This window comes from Diospyros lotus, chromosome 11, assembly GCF_014633365.1.
Source record: "Diospyros lotus cultivar Yz01 chromosome 11, ASM1463336v1, whole genome shotgun sequence".
In the NCBI taxonomy this organism is placed as follows: domain Eukaryota; kingdom Viridiplantae; phylum Streptophyta; class Magnoliopsida; order Ericales; family Ebenaceae; genus Diospyros; species Diospyros lotus.
The window spans coordinates 13,114,664-13,130,398 of record NC_068348.1 but is presented as its reverse complement, the minus strand read 5'-3'; the positions used below and the strand labels follow the sequence as shown (position 1 = coordinate 13,130,398).

The window sequence follows — 15,735 nt, the reverse complement described above, 5'->3', positions numbered from 1 at the left end:
GGAGGGGTGAATTGGTATAATTAAAAAAAAATTTATTTTGAGAAGCAAAGATACTTTCAAATGGTGAAGAGTAAATATGGAATCTTATCAATGAACGTTCAAAGTCAGTAGAAATAGAAATGCAAAGGTAAGCAAGAAAAGTATGGAAAGCAGTGAAGACACGTATTTATAGTGGTTCAGCTTTCCAAGCTTAGTCCACTACCTTAGCTATCAACTAAGGATTTTAAAACCAATCTTTACTCTCAAACCCCCTACTCAATAAGAGCAGGTCCTCTAGTCCTTGACTAGGGAACTTACAACCTCCCAACTTAATGGGCCCTCTAGCTACCGCTAGGAAAAATACAGAGAATTGAAATAGAGATTCTAAGAGTACAACTCTTAGTTACAAGCTCTCTCTTTAAATGAAAGATCGAGGCTTAAAAGTAATATAACAGTAAAATATCAAAGCCTCTTAAATGTAAATACAGAGAGAAAAGTTAAAGCTCGATGTAACAGTGAAGGCACGATCGTTCAAGATATTCAATGTATTTTCAGCAGCCTTCAATGCGCCTTCAACCACTTATTTATAGTTTATGGTGGGCAAGTTGAATTTTTGGACCGTTGTGGGTGGTTGGGCGAGCATTTAATGCGCCAAAAACTAGCCGTTATAAGTTTCTGTGAAACACATAGTCGACAGAGAAAATAGGTTAGTCGACTATTTTATCAAATAAAACTAAACATAGTCGACAGACAGAAAAGCATAGTCGACTATCTTATAACACAAAAATCCCATAGTCGACAGATCCTTTTACATAGTCGACTATTGTAAAAATGTGAAAAAAAATTTGAATTCTAAGAACAAAAATAGTCGACAGATGAAAAGCCATAGTCGACTATCCTTACTTGATAGTCGACAGATTAAGAAATAGTCGACAGATGCCTTACATAGTCTATAGATTAATCCAGCATAGTCGACTATCCTTATACATAGTCGACTATCCTTAACAGCATAGTCGACTATTCAAAGGCATAGTCAACAGAATAAAACACATAGTCGACTATCCTTTTGAAAACATAGAAAACTTTAACAAATCCTCATTTCGATCTTTTTTGAAAGCAAGTTGAGATTATCAAAAGTTTATTTTGAAAACAAATCACTCTCAAAACTTATAGCCATTTATCATTCATATAGATTTTCATATCTTGCTTCCAAACTTATATACTTAAAAATTTATTTTCTCATTCATATAATCCTCATAGTATAAATTGATTTTCATATAGTCATTTATCAAAACCATTTCATTACTAAGAGTAAAAATATCACTCACCCTCTCAGTCTTCCTCTCTCAACATTCTCATTCTTTTAGTTATTAATATATATATATATGTAGGTAATGAGGACAAAGGATTCACAATTTATGGGATCCACAAATTAAGGATTCACGTGTCCATGTTTTCTGGCATTGTTTTTTCTACCTTTTAGTTTGAATAATGGGAGATTTAGTGGGCTAGTTTTGTATATAAGATGTCGTAGCTCGTAGGTTGGCTATGTTAAGTACTGTGTGAAGATATCATTGCAATTTATCATTGTGATTTATCTTGTAAGATTATATGGTATCAGAGCCCAGGTCAACCACCGTCAATCTGTCATTCTTTTAGTAAACAAGTTGGTGTTGCTGTCAAAAGGCCAAGAACAGAGAAGCTCTGGCGTCCGTCATCGTTCCGGCCTCCAACAGCCACTATCGATCTACCCCCATTTTAGTAGATGAACTCACCGCTATTGTCAAGCGCCAAGAGCAGAGGTCTTCTGTTCGCCAACAACGGCCAAGGCCAGCCCATCGTTACCTGCCGGATCTCGCCTGTTGTAGCCAAGATTACTCTTCAAAGATTTATCAGTCTTGTCACCACCAACAAAGGGTTCATCGAGCGAGCCTATAACTACCGACCGGTGAAGGTGGTCGAGTTCAAACTTCCCAGCAGCAGTGCGTTGTGTACCTCAACCTGAAGCGTGAGAAGTGCGTGAATATGTTCCCATCCGGAAAGGTGTATTCTCAGGCCACCACCACCACCATCACCGTTACCGGCCTCAGATCAGCCAAACCCCCGGAACCCAATCATCGGTGAGCTTCCACACGCCACCCATTGAATATGTCCACAGATCATTTTTTGTTCGGATCTCTCTCATCGGTGCCCCAATCGCAACATTGTTACCACTGTTGGACTTGTCTCACTCATCCCATTCAGATCTCGATGGTTTTGACCATCATCGACTATTGTCGCCAATCATTATCCACTACCACTACTAATTAGCAGTCAATTTTGCAAAATTTTATTATAATTATAACCCTTCTTTTGATTTTAAATTAGTTTAATTGAATAGTTATTTGTAATATATATAATATATATCTATAATATATAATATATAACATATTACTTAATTGAATGCCATGCGTGAAGTATATATAACATATATGTAGTATATAACAACATTTGAATTGCAGGCTTGCGTGAACCATTAAATTGGAGGCTCAAATCATTAAAATCCAAGGAAGGCCCACATTTAATTGCAAGTTGGAATTAAGAAATAGCTCAGCGCATGCCCATTAAATTGAAGGTCCAAGATCCAAGGCCCAACACATGTTTAAAGCCCAAATCAGTGAGCCCAAGTGAAGAATCTGATTGGAATTAAAGGCTGGAGGGAGGACTCTTGCACAGCTTCATAAGGACGTCGTCCCTGGGCTGTAATTACACTCAAATGCAAGGGCAATTGGGGTGTTAGCTTTACATATATATACACATACGCAAGCAGTGAAACCCTAAGCCTCATCGCCATTTCTGCAATCTGAATAAGGGGCCACAGCGAGCATAGCAACACCAGAGGAAATCACACAGTGAGGAACAGAGAGCTGTGCGCTGGATTTTACGAAACAGTGAGGGTCTGTTGTATTATTTACATACAGTAGAAGGTTTTTTTTTAATTAATGCATAGTAATATTAGTTTTAATCTTCCAGTCTTTAAGAGTATTATTGTGTTTCTATTTCAGTTATTAAATGTTGTATTAAGATCATTGTTCTTGTTTTTATTTTTGGTTGTTGCTTAGATTCTGTTATTAATTTCAGTATTAGAGTAATATTGATGCCTTCCATTCTGTTTTATTTTTATTTTAGATTCTTTTATTTTATGTTATATTTTGTTATTAAATTCTGTTAATGCTTTACCATATCAAATTACTGCAATTAATTTCTTCTAATTAAATTCAGTCTTTTAGTTTCTATACTTTATTTTTAGCATTTTAATTCCTGCAACTTCAATTTATTGTCCATTAATTTCTATCATTTAGATTCCTATCATTTAATTTTTGTCAATTAGTTTTTAAATGAAGATGTGTGGCTAATAAATTCTCAAGCCAAGGCGAGGACAATGTCCAAAGCCAAAATTTCTCGGGACAACCGACCTTCGTTGTAGTTGAGGTGTTGATTTAATTTTGAGATATTTTTGCAAAATCATTTGGGTTGGATTGGGGTATGTGCTTAACTTAGAACTCTCATGCCATGTATGTGGGTTGCTTAACTTGGAAATACTCTTATCCCCAAATCTAAGTGTGCAATATACATTTCGGTGTATGGTGGTTTCTTAAGTTAGAGTTGTCATGCCATGTATGTCGGTTGCTAGAATTAGAACCATCATCATCCCGAAACATAATCAATAGCAAAGATCTTAAAATTAATTTAACCCGATGATAGCATCTTTTGTAAGTCTTGGGAAATATTTGGATTGGCACTGAAATTGTCTTGATCCGAGACATTTTGTTTTCAGTTGCACATTCAATTTTCTTTTACCTAAAATTAGTTGAATTGGTCTGACAAACCTGTTCAGCACATAAAAATTTTCACCGCTTTGATTTCCATCTTAATAAAGATCTCCTAGTGAATCGACTTGGACTCTCATCCCGTAAATAAATTGTGCTGCAACTCACACTCGTACACTGGCCAGTATAAACACCTTGTTCCTGCATGTTTGTTTTATTTTTTTATTTGTTTTTATGTGTTTGTTTGAATTAATAGCACAAGGTTAAGCGCAGTCAAATTTTGACGCCGTTGTCGGGGAGATCGGTGATGGAATTATTGCTGCAAAAAAAAAAATATTGTAGTTTAGTTTCTTTTATTTTTGTTGTTATAAGTAATGCATGAGACATAGGTTAAGTAAAATTCATGAACCATTAATTAATATCATTGATTGTTAGAATTCTTATCTGCTTTTGATTTGTCACTGTCATATTCATTAATGTCTCATTATTTTGATTACATGTCTATGTTTGGAAATACATTTGGTTATCCCGATCCCATAGAGAAAAACGAGTCTAGACCTCTTAGGGATTATTTGCACTCTCCTGAGCAACCAACTCCATCATGCATCCAACTCCATCATGCATCAAACATCTGGTCAGTTCTTATACTCTCAAATTCGACCCACGTACTACCCAATTGCCATCCTTAGATCCTTTAAGAAATCATGTCAATTCACGATCAAGTTTCAATGAGGATGATGATCTTAGTGCTAGGTTGGATTCTTTAACTCGAAAGGTGGAGTTGTTAGAAAAAGAAAATTTTCAAAAATTTTATGAGATAGAGGTTAGATGTTCGGTGTGTGAATCGCCAAGTCATAAAACAGATTTTTGTCCTAAAATACCTATTTTGAAGAAAATTGTTAGGCAAACTTTTGATTTTTACCCACACCACATCGAGGATAAGTTCCATTCTTTTCAGACTCAAGGGGATGATTCTTATTTGTCGGGTTACAACCCAAATTTTTACACTGATTACCCCAGCTCCTATGACCATTTTGAATTATCCATGGAGCGATTACTTTGCGTTCCAATCTCATGAGTCTTTTGTAACGACCCGTTAGGGGGTCTGGACGTTTTTAGGTATTTTATTTTGGGTTCAAAAATTTTTGTTTTAATTAATTGAGGGTTGAAAATATTTTTCTTTGCTTATGGAATGAAGAGTAAGTGGAAATGAGAAATTGGAAGCCCATCTTAATGGAATCCAAAAATGTGGGGAAAGTCCAAGTAGATTGGGCCATTGAGATGTGTTTTGAATTTTAATTATATTATGAATGAGCTTGGATTATGATAATTTATTTGGGTTAGTAAGTTGGGCCATGGAATGGCCCACGGCATGGGCTGAGCCCAACTGAGAAATGAAATTTGAAATTTTAAAAGGAAATCATAATAAATTAAATTGGCCAGTAAATGTCAATAGTGCCCTTGGTCTTCCATTTGACCATTGTAAAGGTGAAGGGCAGTCAGGTCATTTCGACCAAGTGGCAGGTGCAGACTGTCTATTTTCTTTCTTCATGCTACACCTGCATTGGTGACCTTTCTTCTGTGCGTACTCTCATTTCCCATCTGGAACTACTTCTTCTTAACCAGCATTCTTCTTCTTCTTCCATGTTCATTCACTTCTGCTACGTTGCTGTTTCTTCATTACTGTAGCGGAGTAAGTTAAGTGGAAGAGGCTGATGGTGTTCTTCTTGGATTTCATCTTCATCAGGCAAGTTCTTCTTGCACTCTCTCTTAATTTTCAGTGCGAGCTCCCTTGTTATTTATTCTCTCATGCAAGTTTCCCTGTTAGTCTCTTCATTTTAGTCACTGTGAGGGGTTATATATATAGACATGTAAATATATATTTATACGCTTGTTGCTGCGTATGGTTCACTTTCTGCTAGAGTTCATTGAGTCTTCATATCTGGGTATCTGTTGGAGTCTTCTTGTGGTCTCAAAATGGGGTTTGTTTTCACCCCAAGCTTTCTTCATGAATGACATTTTATATAGCTAGGTAGGATGAGAACCTCTGTTCGTTTTGCATCCAAAGAAGCAATGTTCAATGTATATATATATATATCTATGTGTATATCACCTCTGAATGAGCTCGCTGATCCAAATGCTTCTTATATGTATATGTGCTGTGTTTGAATGTAAAATGTCCAGTCCATTCGAATGATTTTTTTAGGTATTTGGAGGTCTCACATCAAACAGCAAAAGCTGAACTGGAAATAAATATATACTGTTCACCCATATATGAGACCCACTTGTAAATACATATATACAACATGCGTAACGAGCTGATACCCCTCAGAGATTTGTAAAGCTTATTAGAGCATGCCCTGCCTAGTTAATCCATCATATAACAGTCATTTGAATCCCCCTATTCTGTTATGTTCGGCAAACCCAGTTATATATATATATATACACGTTCAACTTCATTGATGTTCTAGCGAGCTCGTTCCAGTTCTTTCCGCGAGCTCGTTCTAACTCTTTGCCGCGAGCTCACACCTATATGCTCTCTGATCGTAAGCTAAATCACGAGCTCGTTCCCGCGAGCTCATTCCTCAAGCTCTTGGCAGCGAGCTCTTATCGTGCGCCTGACCTCAAGCTCGTCCAACGAACTCTTGCCCAACCCCTTGATCGCGAGCTCGTTCAGCGAACTGATGCTCATCTCATGACCTCGAGCTCGTTCGCTTGTCCTTCCTGTGAGCTCTCCCGAGCTCTCTCCGTAAGCAGCGAGCTCATGACCTCGAGTTGGTCCCGAGCTCATCCCGCATGCCTTTGAATGGGATCTATCAGCTCTCACCCTATTTATTTACCTTTCCTTAACTTTTCCTTAACTTAAGTAAATGTTTGCATTTTCTTTAATTTATATTTTACTTTCATTTACTTTAATACATAAATGTAAATAAGAAAGTACTCCCCATTTGGATTCAATAAAAATATCTAAAAAATCAAAATTCATAAAAATAAAAAGTTAGAATTTTAGTTTTAGTACAAATTCACGAATTTGCAATTTTACCACCATTGAGATACATAGTTTCCGTTTCTTGAAAAATTCAATAAAAATCATTTTTATAACAATGAATGCTAGTTATCAAATTACTGGGAATTAGTTTTTCAAAATGAAGACATTTTCAAAATATGTTCTATTTGGTCCATTGCCTTAGAAAAACTTCAGGTTTATGATTGATCAGCAATTTCGCGTGGTGTGGTCATTTGATTGCATGGGGACTAATCATGAATTTGAGCTATGAGCACGAATGCAAGTAAATGCATACTATCACTAGTTAAATGAAATCATAACAATCATATGGTGAGAAAAATAGTTATTAAATTTATAATACTCCTCAGTTGGTGAATCGATATTTAATATTAAATAACATCTCTCAAAGAAGTATTCTTGTGTTCTAAATTACATCAAGCATTTTCGTGTCATAAATTACATCTTGAATGTGGTCAACATTATGAAGTAAGATATGTTGAATTTATCTGATGATGGAAAAATACCCGGTGTGGGTAAGTAATGTTGAAAGTATGAATATCGTGGAAACAAGAATTTAAATACATGTGGTTGGAAAATGCATACATGATGCATACATGTACATGTTACATATATATATGTTTTGCGCACCTATTATTTTGCGCGGAGGGAGAAAGGGTACCCTAGAGCACTTGGCACGGGACGAGGTGGCCATAGCCCGGCAGGTTGGCTCCATATTTATTTGTGAGGTTTTATGAAACTTATGCACTTTTGCATGCATTGATTTATGGCTTAAGAGCCGAGAAAATTGATATTGGTATTGAAATGATTCACTCTTGCATGTATTGATTGATGGCTTGCAAGCCTGTGAGAATTAATAGTGGCATTGAAATTTTATGCACATTTGCATAGTGATACATGGTGACATGATATATTGAGTTGAATTCATGAATTCATGAATTTTGAATCTTGTATATAACTGTGGAGTCCTTGATTACTCTTCTTGGTGTCATCATGTTCTTGGATCCTATATATTGTTCCTTGTTTCTCGAACTTGCTGAGCCTTGTGGCTCACTTGATCTTCTTTGCCATTCCAAGAAAAGGAAAGACGGTTATTGGGGGCGAGTCCAATAGGACTGCTGCCAAGGGATAGTGGTGTATGGAGACGCGTCCTAGCTTTAAAGATCCTAGTTAGTGATTTGGTGAGATTTGTAATGATGAGAATTTATTATGTTATTGGCATTTGAGCCTCTTATTATTTTGTATGGCCATCGAGCCTAGAGTTATGAGATGTTGGGAATGTAATTAAATCTTATTAAATTTCCGCTGCTAGAAATGTAATGAGTTGATTTCAGTTTTGTATGGACCTTCTTTCGAGTATTCGGAAGCGGGCCCTACACTTTTCCTCCACCACCTCACCAATTTGAATTAGAGCAAGCATTTACATCCGATGTTTATCAGTCTCCATATGAGAAATCTTTAGAGGATACCCTTCAAGAGTTCATGCAAAATCAAATAAGCTTTAATGAGCAAGTGGTCGAATTTCAAGATCAAAACCTCTAAGGCCATAGGTAATATTCTAGATCAGTTGACCTTGTTAACACAGACCTTGAGCATAAGTGAGCCTGACGAGCTTCCAACCCAACCTAATCAAAATTCCATAGGTCAATTCCTTGGGGAGGAACCTTCATCCAGTGATACCATAGGTCATGACACGGTCCAGCCTACACCCGTCCCTAGGAATGATGAATCATTTGAGACACCTGAAGACCCTAGGACGGAACAAGCCATTATGGAAGAAAAATTGGACCAAAATGAAATAAGTTTAGAAGAAGAAACCTGGGAGGAAGAAGATGATAGAAACCAATAGGAGAAATGTAAAGATGTCATAAGTCTATCCAAACTTGAGCCTAAATTTATGTTCCTTAGGTTAGTCTACACATCAGTGGATCAATTTATACTAGACATGTATGAGGTGTTCCAAGAAGTGCAAATTAATATTCCACAAGTAGATCAAATAAAACAAACATCTCCGGTTTATGAGTTTTCAAAAGATGCATGTGCTTTAATTAGAAAAACCAAATTACATCTTTTTGAAAACAATTTTGTAAGTGGTTCAGGGTTGGTGCTAAATGCTTTGATTCCAGGCATGACCACTTATTTGATAATGAATTGGAAAAAGCGAAAAAAATAACATAATGCAAAAACAATAATAAGTTTTCTCCCTATCTGCATGTGGTTTGTTAATTTCTTATTTTTGTGGTACTAACAAGGAAGAAAACAATTCTACTACTTGGAAATCATTTCATGCTGTGAAGCATATCAGGTATTCTCTGCCCTTATCTTTTTGATTATATACAATTCAAGTTGGGGGGAGGAATTATCATATAAAGGTAGAATGATTCAGTTTATGTTAGTATCACACCTTGTTTCGTTTTTAATTTTGTATTGCTTGTGTTAATTTAATTTCGTGCTTTTTAATTTTTGTTTTGTTAAAAAAAATAAAAAAAATTGAAAAACGAAAAACTTTTGGGATCCTTTGTTCTTTTTCTACCCCTACATGTCCTAAATTGGTTATGATTAAGCTGTTTGAGGATCAATGTGTTTTAATAATGTTAGTCTTATTGCATTAAATTTTTATGCTACTAGCCAATTTGAGCTTTCAACCTAATGCATGGATGTTATGATTTCTTATTTGAATATATGAATGTATAGGATCTAGAATGAGTGATTTGCATGCATAGATTGTTCTTTGATTAGAAATTTATCTATAAGTCATGAAATCTAAAGAAACAATGATTAATTGATTAATACACCGCATGATTCCTCAACTTAAGTGGAGACTGTTATCTAGTGTGAGCAATTTGAGTCTATTAACGTTATTTCTAAGTGAATTAATGCTTACTCTAGTTGCAGTTTTCCTTGTCGCTCATGTTTTTTAATAGCTTCAATACACTACTTTGTTTTAAATGGAAAAAATGTCAATGAAAGACTTAAACTGGTTTCAAATTCTAAATTTGATGATTGAGTGAAAGTGTGTCAATATAATGACATTGGGATTCCTTTGTTGAAATTTTGAGCATGTTAGCCTATTTCTTTTCTGATTATTTTTCTTTGTTAGCCCTATTGAGCCAAATTAAATTATTTTATTTATCCTCATCCAACCCTTAACCTTGTAAATTTTTGCCCTACCTAATGTGTCCAGGAAATAGTCGATCTTAGCATAGCAAATCCTACAAAAAAAAAAAAAAAAAAAAACTATTGATCTTTGTATAGCTCAAGTCAAAATAGTATTAAAAAGTAAACTCTCTCAGTTGGCTTGGCCAAACTTTGGCATAGTAATTCAATAAAAATGCTGAGGAGATTATATATGATTACGTGTTAAATTTTTGAAGAAAAAGAAAAAAAAAAGAGAGAAAAAAGAGAAGAAAAAAAAAAGAAAAAGAAAAACGCTTAAATAGGAATATTTCTCGGGGCACATTTCTTTGAATTCTTTATCCTTTTCTTTGTTTACCCATCCACCCCTAAACTCCGTTACAACCTATATGCAATCCCTCTAGATCCTATGATACATGGAAGCTCGGGATTTGAATTTTAGAATTGGAATTCTATTTAATATTTGAAGTTGTGCTTTTGTGCATTATTCCGATCATGAAGTTATGTCAAAATCCCTTTTCTTTTGTATAAGTCCATTTTTTATTTTAAGATGACACCGATTTGAATTTGTTTTGCATTTAATCTTATTACGGTGCATCCCCGAGAGTAACCACGAGGGATCATTTTTTTTATTGGAGAGTATGTTCGGTAAGATTGAAGTCAAAGCTTAGAGACTATAATGTGGGTGTGTTAATTTATTTGATTGCTTTTTCTGTGATTGAGTGTCCCATGACGAAAATCTGACAAAGGATGATCGATGGCATGTAAGAGTAACTTGTTCTTGTTTTATACATTTTAGTTTCAAATTTGAAATCTACACATTAATGTTGATATTGAGAATAAAAATTAGCCAGCATGAAATCTAATTGATATGGGATTAGCAATGTTTAAGTTGGGGGGTGTGATTAGCGGTCAATTTTGTAAAATTTTATTATAATTATGTTGACGTACGAGAACCATCAACCGGAGTCCGAGAGCCCACAATGCGACAACGGATGCCGAAGAGTAAGGAACAGAAGCAAAAGAACAAACAAGAAGCACACAAGATTTTTACGTAGTTCGGCCCGAATCGTGCCTAGTCCACGACTGTTCTCTGGTTATTCCGGCAGAGTCACAGTATATAATTCAGTCATCCCCCCTTTACAATGGCGTATCCTCCTCTATAAATAGAGTCGTGTTGTTTACAATTCGAATCAGTTCTAAGTATGGAAGGAGTTTATTCCGTTGATGGCGCTTTCCTTATCGTTCGGAATGTCAGGGATAGGCTCCTTGTCTTCAGGGATTTGAATTACTTCTCATAGGCAGGTGTATATCGCTTCTGATTATCTTGCGGTCTTCTGGCTGTTCTAATCTTTGACGCGTCTTTCGGTGAAGCTGAAGTCGTGATGTTGTGATGCTGGGATGTTGTTTCGAGCGAGCTCGCTTAGGGCGAACTCGCTGTCTTCAAGCGACCTGACTTTTTACCGTGAGACTCTTCATTAGTGGTTCTCGATCTCTAGGTCTGGTGGGCCTCTAAGGAATTCCGGTCGGCCTATTGGGCCTTGGGTATTTTGGGTTCGCCCTGCGGGGCCGGGTCCAGCCCGCTAGCTGATTCTCGGAGATCGCCCATAACAAATTATAACCCCTGTTTAATTTTAAATTGGTTTAATTGAATAGTTATTTGCAATATATATAAATATATATAATATATATCTATAATATATAATATATAACATATTACTTAATTGAATGTCATGCGTGAATCATATATAACATATATATAGTATATAATAACATTTTAATTGCAGGCATGCGTGAACCATTAAATTGGAGGCTCAAATCATTAAAGTGCAAGGATGGCCCACATTTAATTGCAAGTTGGAATGAAAAAATGACCTAACACATGCCCATTAAATTGAAGGTAGAAAGGCTAGCGTATGTTGAAGCCCAAATTGGTCAGCCCAAGTGAAGAATCTGATTGGAATTAAAGGCTGGAATCTGATTGGAATTAAAGGCTGGAGGGAGGACTCTCGCACAGCTTCTTGAGGACGCGGTCCCTGGGCTGTAATTACACTCAAATGCAAGGGCAATTGGGGTGTTAGCTTTACATATATATACACATACGCAAGCAGTGAAACCCTAAGCCCCATCGCCATTTCTGCAATCTGAATAAGGGGCCACAGCGAGCATAGCAACACCAGAGGAAATCACACAGTGAGGAACAGAGAGCTGTGCGCTGGATTTTACGAAACAGTGAGGGTCTGTTTTATTATTTACGTACAGTAGAAGTTTTTTTTTTTAATTAATGCACAGTAATATTAGTTTTAATCTTCCAGTCCTTGAGAGTATTATTGTGTTTCTATTTCAGTTATTAAATGTTGTATTAAGATCATTGTTCTTGTTTTCATTTTTGGTTGTTGCTTAGATTCTGTTATTAATTTCAGTATTAGAGTAATATTGATGCCTTCCATTCTATTTTATTTTTATTTTAGATTCTTTTATTTTATGTTATATTTTGTTATTAAATTCTGTTAATGCTTTACCATATCAAATTACTGCAATTAATTTCTTCTAATTAAATTCAGTCTTTTAGTTTCTGTACTTTATTTTCATCATTTTAATTCCTGCAACTTGAATTTATTGTCCATTAATTTCTGTCATTTAGATTCCTATCATTTAATTTCTGTCAATTAGTTTTTAAATGAAGATGTGTGGCTAATAAATTCTCGGGTCAAGGAGAGGACAGTGTCCAAAATCAAAATTTCTCAGGACAACCGAACTTCGTTGTAGTTGAGGTGTTGATTTAATTTTGAGATTTTTTGGCAAAATCATTTGGATTTGGATTGGGGTATATGCTTAACTTAGAACCCTCATGCCATGTATGTGGGTTGCTTAACTTGGAAATACTCTCGTCCCCAAATCTAAGTGTGCAATATACATTTTGGTGTATGGTGGTTGCTTAAGTTAGAGTCATCATATCATGTATGTCGGTTTAGAATTAGAACCATCATCATCTCGAAACGTAATCAATAGCAAAGATCTTAAAATTAATTTAACCCGATGATACCATCTTTTGTAAGTCTTGGAAAATATTTGGATTGGCACTGAAATTGTCTTGATCTGAGACATTTTGTTTTCAGTTGCACATTCAATTTTCTTTTATCTAAAATCAGTTGAACAGGTCTGACAAACCTGTTCAGCACATACAAATTTTCGCTGCTTTGATTTCCGTCTTAATAAATTTGATCTCCCAGTGAATCGACTTGGACTCTCATCCTGTAAATAAATTTGTGCTACAACGCACACTCGTACACTGGTGAGTATAAACGCCTTGTGCCTGCATGTTTGTTTTCTTTTTTTATTTGTTTTTATGTGTTTGTTTGAATTAATGGCACAAGGTTAAGCGCAGTTAACTACCACCCGTCATTGTCCAACTTTGTCAGGTCCACCAGCGAACTTCTGTCACTGCTCCATATTCTTCCTATTTCAGTCATCTTCTTCATCCTTTCTTGGTAGCCTATTAGACATTGATCTCAATTCTGATTTTCACAATCTCAAATCTGATGTGCAACATCCCTCTAATTTCATACCAACAGCCACCATTACCAAAAAATGACCAACATTAGTACATTAATAACAGAATCGACTAATATCTCGACTTCTTCCAACCCCTGATTATCCTTTGTTCCAGGTCATTTTGAAAATCCCACAATACAAATCACATCTTATAAATTAAATGGGAGCAATTTTAGAGAGTGGTATCAGTCAATATTTCTTGTGATCAAGGGAAGAGGAAAAATAGGATATTTAACAAGAGCAACGACAGCACCTCCATTAAGTTTTGTCACCTATAGTTGATGGAAGATTTGATGACAATTATAGTGTTTGGTGGATGAGTATGTGGAGAACAAGCTCAATGAGATATGCAATAGTTGATGGTTGCAAACACATACCAATTGTTTGATGTTATTCCTCAATAAGCTAGTTTTGAATTTTTTTTTTTTCAATTTTCCCTCATTAAACTCATATTTATTAAATAATGATAAGATGAATTTAAGTCTATATATGGATACATAATTAGTTAAAGCTTTATTTTATAAAAAACAAAAATAATTAGAGGAAGCTTGGTGTCTACCACCGCTGTGGTTTTAAATTATTTTATAGTTTTGAAATTAAATGAATTTTGTGAGAAATAATTTAGAAACTTGGTTTTTATTTTTGAAATTGAATAGGGATATTTATCTCAAGATGTTATAGTATAAATAAATAAGTAATAATATTTTTATTAATTTAAATATTATTATCGGATGTGGATAAGAATTACATAAAAATAGATCTTTTTTCATAGAGACAAAAAAGTAAATTTGATATTATAATTATTAAGATTTTAATTCCAACAACATTAAAAAAAATAATAAAATTTTTAATTCCATAAAATACACACCTTCTAAAATTATTAGATATTTTATGTTTTGAGCAAGCAAAATCACTCTTAAATATTATAACACTAGATGGAAACCCGTGCCATGCACGGGGAACACCATTATTAGTTTAATTAAAATATATTTTTATATTGTAAGCCAAACAGATATTATTAATTAGTAACTTAATTTTTACCAAAACTCATAAATAGCAAACAAATATAATTTATGCGGGTCCAAGTGCTTTGGGTATGCTTCTTTTCTTATTATTTAGAGATTCACAATAAACAAACAAAATTCACAAATTATTATTGTAGTTCCAATTCAAAACTATGATTGAAACACCAAAAAGCTTCATCGGCCGAATTTTTTTGTTAATTTTATGTTTGGAACAAAAATATATATATATATATGTGATATCATTTTTGAAATTTTATTTTTTTACATTTTTATTGGAAAATTTCTTCTTATGTTAAATTTATTTTCAAAATGAAAAAATTGTAAATATAATGTTGAAAAATCTTTTTATTGTTGCTAAGATACAATAATAAATTTAGTCTGTTGGATTAAAGTAAGAGAAAGATAGATACCCAGACCTGAACTCGTGTAGAAAACCACGAAAAAGATACGACTAATTTAGGAAAAGATTCGAGCCGCGCAGAATCAACAAAAATTGTATGCAGATAGGAGAAAGCAAGATCTGGAATTTGAGGTAGGGGATCATGTGTACCTAAAAGGGTCACCTCAACATTTGGGGACGCGAGAGGGAAAGAAAGGTAAATTAAAACCACGATATATAAGACCATATCCGATCATAGGACGAATTGGGCCTCTAGCTTACCGCTTGAAACTTCCACTTAGCTTGTCCAACATTCACGATGTCTTTTATATGTCTTAACTTCGGAAACATATACCTGATCTGACTCATGAAACTCAAATAGAGACAATCAAGCTGATAGATAATTTAACTTATTTGGAATCACCCGAAAGAATCCTGGACTGTCGAGATCAAGTCCTAAGGAATAAGGTAATTCTTTTAGTAAAGATTCAGTGGAGAAATCACACAGATGAAGAAGCAACATAAGAGCTCGAGGATACTATTAAGAAGAAATATCTTTAGTTGTTTGAAGAAATGAAAAAAGAATAGAAAATTTTTACAACTCTTATGAGAATTGTACCATGGATTCTTGTAAATAAAGAGATATTTTAGATAATATGACCAGACTTTTCAAAAATTGTGAGTATCAGTCCCTTGGGATATGACCACTCAAGATGGGGTAAATTGAGTGAATAAAATTTTTCTCAATTTTAATAAATATTCTTGATTAATAATTTTATTGAAAAATATATATTTGATAAATATAATAAATTATAATTAAGATTAATA

The 15,735-nt window shown here is 34.6% G+C and overlaps 1 long non-coding RNA gene across 1 annotated transcript; it reads left to right on the top strand.

The window, feature by feature from the left end:
* The first annotated feature begins 2,724 nt into the window (after positions 1–2,724).
* LOC127813590 (uncharacterized) lies at positions 2,725–12,400 on the top strand. The gene is made up of 2 exons (XR_008026154.1): positions 2,725–2,915; positions 11,736–12,400. It is a non-coding gene; the product is annotated as an uncharacterized LOC127813590 (long non-coding RNA).
* The last annotated feature ends 3,335 nt before the right edge of the window (positions 12,401–15,735 follow it).